Source organism: Chiloscyllium plagiosum, chromosome 13 (genome assembly GCF_004010195.1).
Source record: "Chiloscyllium plagiosum isolate BGI_BamShark_2017 chromosome 13, ASM401019v2, whole genome shotgun sequence".
Classification (NCBI taxonomy): Eukaryota; Metazoa; Chordata; class Chondrichthyes; order Orectolobiformes; family Hemiscylliidae; genus Chiloscyllium; species Chiloscyllium plagiosum.
The window spans coordinates 81,310,304-81,317,407 of record NC_057722.1 but is presented as its reverse complement, the minus strand read 5'-3'; the positions used below and the strand labels follow the sequence as shown (position 1 = coordinate 81,317,407).

Genomic DNA, 7,104 nt, shown 5'->3' with positions numbered 1-7,104 from the left:
AAAACACTTATATTCTAGCAGACTCGCCTCTTGGCTGTTTGTTCTGTGTCAGACTACTTTCCTGCGAGCCTGGTCCTTGACCTTGAGAATTTTTTAAAACAGATGGTGATGGTTAACACGAGGGGACGTAGCTTTAAATTGAGGGGTGATAGATATAGGACAGATGTCAGAGGTAGTTTCTTTACTCAGAGAGTAGTAGGGGTGTGGAACACACTTCCTGCAACTTTAAGGGCATTTAAATGGTCATTAGATAAACATATGGATGAAAATGGAATAGTGTGAGATAGATGGGCTTCAAATTGGTTCCACAGGTCGGCGCAACATCGAGGGCCGAAGGGCCTGTACTGCGCGGTTATGTTCTACGTTCTAAGAGAAAGATCCATACCAACAGAAATGTGCTGTAATCTTTAGCAGTTTCCAGGCCATCAGATTTGGAAATAAGTTTTAAGCTGTTTATCAGTCTTTTGTTTTTTCCCTTGGCCTTTAGGAACAGCTAATGAGTTGGCTGGTGTATTTCTGGGACAGACAGTAGTGAAAAGAAACTTTTCTGCTGAATGAGCAAAACTCTGATGGAAGGGAACATTAGTGACACCATCAGTAAAGTAAGACATTTCAAAGTAATGATAGGAATAATACTTTATTGGTGAAGAGTGTCTGTAAAGGATATTGCTGGGAGAAAAGGTTTGAATCTTTCTTTTTGTTTCGGGAATGAAATATTTTTGAATTGTTATATAAAACATAGAATATAGACTAGTAAAGAACCTAACTCTGATATCTCCCCTAAACCTTCCTCAATCACCTTAAAATTATGACCCCTCATGACAGCCATTTCTGTCCTGGGGAAAAGTCTCTGGCTATCTCTATCTATGCCTCTCATTACGTTGTACACCGCTATCAAGTCACCTCTCTTCCTCCTTTTCTCCAGTGTGAAAAGCCCGAGCTCTCTCAACCTCTCTTCATTAGACAATCCCTCCAATCCAGGCCACATTCTGGTAAATCTCCTCTGCACTCTCTCTAAAGCATCTACATCCTTCCTATAATGAGGTGACCAGAACTGGACACAATATTCCAAGTGTAGTTTAACTAGGGTTTTATAGAACTGCAGCAAAACCTTGCGGCTCTTAAACTCAATCCCCTTCTTAATGAAAGCCAAAACACCTACACCTTCTTGACAACCCTTTCATCTTGGGTGGAAACTTTGAGGAATCTATACATATGGACTTCAAATCCCGCTGTTCCTCCACAATGCCAAGAATCCTGACTTTAACCCTATATTCAGCATTCAAATTTGACCTTCCAAAATGAATTGCTTCACATTTATCCAGGTTGAACTCCATCTGCCACTTCTCAGCCCAGCTCTGCATCGTGTCAATGCCATGTTGTAGCCTGCAACAGCCCTCAATACTATCTACAACACCACTGACCTTTGTGTCATCAGCAAACTTACTGACCCACCTTTTCACTTCTTCATCCAAGTCATTTATAAATACTAAAAAGAACAGAGGCCCAAAACAGATCCCTGCGGGACACCACTGGTCACCGACCTTCAGGTGGAATACTTTATATCAACTATCACTCGCTGTCTTCTTTCGGCCAGCCAATTCTGTGTCCAGACAGCCAATTTCCTTGTATCCCATACCTCCTAACTTTCTGAATAAGCCTCTGTGGGGAACCTTATCAAATGCCTTTCAGAAATCCACATAAACCACATCCACGCTTGACCTTCGTCAACTTGTCTTGCCATAACCTCAAAGAACTCAATAAGCTTTTTTTTGTGTGTAATGAACTTTGACATTGTTCTGTTAAAATCTCTTGTAAGTATATTCAATGGTTGATCACCATGATAAACAAAAATAAGTCTATCAAACCAGGTTTTACTTTGGGATCTGACTTCCCCTGTATTACCATGAGTTGGGATCATTGCTGCATCACCTCACATCTGAACATATGACAATAACCTGTGATCAGCAATGTATAGAATTACAAATGGCCTTTGCTCCTGTAAACACTCCAGAACTCTCAGTGCAACCAAACATAAAAGAAATTCTGCAGAAAAGGACCTTGCTACAAATAACTTTCCCACACCACTGTGTGGCACAGTGCCATCTGATAGCTCAGCTGGACAATTCAAAGATATTCTGAATCAAGTTTTCTCAATTAAACTGGTTGGGTTTTCATGAAATCACTGAGGAACTGCTTACGCAGCTAGAGGTTGAAGAGGAAGCAAATGAATTTCTTCAGAAAATTATGATTTGGAGGCACTGATGCTAGACTGGGATGGACAAAGTTAAAAATCACACAACACCAGGTTATAGGCCAACAGGTTTATTTGGAAGCACTCGTTTTCAGAGCTCTGCTCCTTCATCAGGTGGTTATGGAGTATAAGATCATAAGACACAGAATTTATAGCAAAGGATAACAGTATCATACAATGATATATTGAACAAACCTAGATTGTTCAGTCTTTCACCTTTTAGAATGCAGGTTTCGATTCATTAATATGTAAATCCCAGAACTTCTTTGAAGTCACCTTCTTGAGATAACAAGGTTTTATAACAAAAGGTGACACCTCAGCTCAGACAATGCATTAAAGGTGTGAGGGTAGAGTCTGTCTGTATCCCAATCTTCAGTCAGACTCAAGGTCTTATACTCCACAGCCACCTGAAGGAGCAGTGCTTCCACATAAACCTGTTGGGACTATACCTAGTGCTGTGTGATTTTTAACTTCAGAAAATCAGTGCTCTGCATTGAAAGATTGTCTGGAGCATGTACACGGGGGCCCTGGCTTCACAACAAATGGCACGATCAAACAACAGAGAAGGAGTCACACATTTGAAATGGTGCAATGGAGGAAAATGACCATATTGCAGTGGAGGAGTGTGATTAAAGGAGTATAAATGGAATTTGTTGAACATATAGCAATGATTTGAAAAAGAAATCTGAAGAAGTATTTCATATTGGCAGTGCAGCTGTTGTAGTGGCAACACCTTATGCCTTAAACCTTTCTCTGGAGCTCAGAATACAATGCAGGAGTCTCCTAATAATCCCAAGATAGGTGTCAAAGAAAGGAGAACTCCCACAAATCACGTTTATTCTATTGTCGATAATGGTGAATTAGAATTAGAATACGTTACAGTGTGAAGACAGGCCCTTCAGCCCAACAAGTCCACACCGACCCGCAACCCACCCATACCCCTACATTTACCCCTTACCTAACACTCCGGGCAATTTAGTATGGCCAGTTCACCTGACCTGCACATCTTTGGACTGTGGGAGGAAACCGGAGCACCCGGAGGAAACCCACGCAGACACGGGGAGAACGTGCAAACTCCACACAGTCAGTCGCCTGACACGGGAATTGAACCCGGGTCTCTGGCGCTGTGAGGCAGCAGTGCTAATCACTGTGCCACCATGCCGCCCACGGTGAAATCTTACTTTCTGCTAGAGTTCATGAGATGTCATTATCTGCAGAAACACAACTTCAAGCTGAACAGTGGGTGAAAGTACTACCCTTACCCTAAAAGTAGTAGGGAAATGATAATTTCTTCATTATTAGTCTTTGAAATAATTTTTGTTCTTTCCTTTGTCAAAAAAATTTGTTCATAGATGGGTGTTGAATAGTTTTTCAATCCTCACAGTAACAGAGATTGATACAGCTGTGAAATTCTTCATGGGAGCTGAAACTGCTCCATTTTGTAAGCAAGTGATTTATTTTTTCTCAGAGTGCAAAGGATAAACAGAAAGAGAAGATAATGAGAGTTTCAGATTGTTGTTTTCCCCTTGTAAGGGCTTCATTGTTCCAGTCCTTAAGATTTGTCTTTTGAATCAGTTCATCTCTTGGACTTCACTGCTTCTGTGGTATGTGTTCAGGAAGGAAGGAAAGACAAGCTTGAAATATGAGGTAGAATTATGCAGTATAAAATTAATTATCTATATATTAAGTAACCATTAAACCAGTTTTGTATTTTTTTTAAATTGTTGAACATCCCTGACCCTCAGAAGGGTATTTTAGCGTCATAGCTAAGGGAAGGATAATGTAAGCCACACATTGATATTTAGCTCATTGAAATTTAGAAATTGAATCAATTCAATCCTTAGATTTATTCTTTGAAACCAAATAAGTTAAATTTCAAAATATTTTAATTCTCATGATCCATTTTCACCAGGTCATAGATTTAATGAGTGTTGGCAGTCTCCAGTAACTTGATCACTGTGCTAAATTTGTCTTGAAACTCATAATTTATGGGACAGATGCAACTATACAAGGTCTCAGAATATCTCACTACAGAGTTTAAAAGGAGGCTATAATGGTATATATCCCTGTCCTGCATATTGCGCCCATTGCATAAAATTCAAAGGTGACAGATTTCCACGGAATAAAATAGTGAATTAGAATCAGAATTAAAACTAGGCTTTATTGTCATATGTACTCAAGCACAGGTGTACAGTGAAAGAGTGTCCAATGTTTCCACACACAGCACCATCTCAGGTACAAACACCTAGTTACAAATCTTAGGTACTAAAATAGAGAAATAAAAAATGTTAAAAGTTCTACATTACAGTTCTTAATAGCAAAATTAGGAAAATAAAGGAAATAAAGTTAAAGGATAAATATTACAGTCCTTCTATAGTCTGAGTTTGACTACTGTGAAACATCAATGTTTTCAGCATAGAAATGGTATACCACTTTTACTCTTTCTATGATTAACAAAAATTTATTTTAATAATGAACTTGTGCCAAGTTCTTAAGCCAGTAAAATATTTTAATTTCCTTTCATTCCCATCCAGTTTTCATTCTGTTTCAAGATGGTGGAAGAAAGGAGGTGTTCGGGCTCCTAACCCAACCACTCCCTCTCGCATGACCAACTGAATTCTCCATTTTAAAAATTTTATTTTTCTTCATTTAACTTTTGAATCAAATTCATTTCTTCTTCTTTCTGCTGCTGCGGTGGTGGAGGGAGGTTGCGGGGAGCTGTTGAGCGGTGGATCCAGTGACCATGGTGGTCGCAGCTTGAGCAACTGTTCCAGCATCAATGCTTGGGGGTCTGTTCTTTCTCTCTGATGTTTTGACTGCAGTGGAGTGAATGATCCCTGGCCTTCGGGAGTTAGCTTCGACAGTCACCCAGTTCTCGGAAGTTGAGTTGGGCCCCAGTTCTCAAGAATTGGGACAGTCTCCTGGCTATTGGCAGTAATAAGGTGGCTTTGGCAGAGGTGATGTTCTGTGTCTGGTCAGTGGCGGTGAGGGCTGCTACAGAGTTTTTCCTCCTTGATGTTGCATCCTCAAGTTCAACTTTGGCGCCATGAGTAAGGCGCGTCACAAAACCACATCAAGAAGTCAAGAAGCTGTGTACGGAACAAAAATGAAATTTGTCCTAACTTTGTATGATACATTTCTTTTTATACTTTTCATAATGAAAATGGGCAGCAGCTTATGCTGACTTATACACAGTTTACTGTATTTTAATGAATATATATAACAAAAAGTTATTATTATTACTATTAATATATCTGACTGCACACAGGACAGTAGCTGTCCATTACTATCCCATGTGGCTATTGTTGAAGTTTCCACATTAGTGTTTAAGAGCTAAGAGGAGTCAAAACTGCAGGTCACATCTATAGGATTTGATCAGAAATCCAAAAGTTAGAAACAGAGGGCAATTTTTCCAGCTGAAAAGAGGTATAAGCTGGAAACCCAAATACTTAGTTTTGGTAATTTCAATTCCATTTTATATCATTGATTTTTTAAAAAGTGTCAGCTTTGGCTCAATAGTAGACTCTGGAATCAATGCCCAGAGGTTGTGGATTAATGTTCCACGTAAACACATAACATGGGCTGAGAGTCATTGAAGAACTAATACGATGATGGACACACAGAGTCCAAGGCCATTTGTAGAGCTATAGAGTTCTCATGGCCAGTTATCTCTCAATCAACACCATCAAAAAACTTATTACCTAGGCATTTCTGTCAACATTGTTTTTTAGTCCTTGTTGTGTGCAAATGGACTGTTTTGTGTTCAGCAATGCCCCTTTGCATTTCAAAAGTATTTCATTAACCACAAAGTGCTTCAAGATGTTTGGGCAGCGTGGTGGCTCAGTGGTTAGCCTTGCTGCCTCACATTGCCAGGAACCCATGTTCAATTCCAGCCTCCAGCGACTGTCTGTGTGGAGTTTGCACATTTTCCTCGTGTGTGTGGGTTTCCTCTGGGTGCTCTGGTTTCCTCTCACAGTCCAAAGATGTGCAGGTTAGGTGAACTGACCATGCCAAATTGTCCATAGTGTCATAGTGTTTAGGAATGTGTAGGTTACGTGCATAATGTAGGGGAATGGTCTGGGTGGGTTACTCTTCAGAGGGTTGGCGTGGACTTTGTTGGGCCAAAGAGCCTGTTTCCACACTGTAGGGATTCTCATGAAACATGAATGGTGCTATATGAAGGCACATTCCTCTTTTTTTCTATGGTTAGTAAAGGCTCCGAGTTTGCAAATGATACACCAAAACAATTGCCAAATAATAACATTTTTCACTGTATCTTGGTATGTGACAACAATAAATCAAAACAAGTCAAAATCAAATTGCTGTCTCTCGGCCTGGCTGCTGGACCCTCAGCCCGATGTAGTGATCTCTCAGTGCCCCAGTGTGGAGGTTGCTTGGCCCAGCGTGGTGCTCTTTCAGCCGTATGTGGTAGTCTCTTGGTTCAGCGTGGCCTTAGCAGGGACTTCCAGTCTTGAGGTGATTTTTCAAAGTATGGTCCCACTGCAGCTAAACACTTAATGATTGAACTTTCAGCTTAATTTATTTATTTTCTACTTAAAACTAAGAAGATCTGCAACTTGTAACTTTTAACCTTATTTCATATGTTTTACACTACACTATATAGAACACAGAACATTTCAGCGCAGTACAGGTCCTTTGGCCCTCAATGTTGTGCCACCCTGTCTTACTAATCTGAAGCCCATCCCACCTACACTATTCCATGTACGTCCATATGCCTGTCCAATGACGACTTAAATGTACTTAAAGTTGGCGAATCTACTACCGTTGCAGGTAAAGCATTCCATACCCTTACTACTCGCTGAGTAAAGAAACTACCTCTGACATCTGTC

The 7,104-nt window shown here is 40.2% G+C and overlaps 1 long non-coding RNA gene across 1 annotated transcript in view; it reads right to left on the bottom strand.

Annotated features, from left to right (window-relative positions):
* Nucleotides 1-4,395: 4,395 nt before the first annotated feature.
* The window catches only part of LOC122556245, a 7,671-nt gene continuing 4,962 nt past the window's right edge, over nt 4,396-7,104 (bottom strand). Inside the window, exon 2 of the long non-coding RNA XR_006313482.1 lies at nt 4,396-5,343. This is a non-coding gene — a long non-coding RNA (uncharacterized LOC122556245). The remainder of the gene's footprint in view (nt 5,344-7,104) is intronic.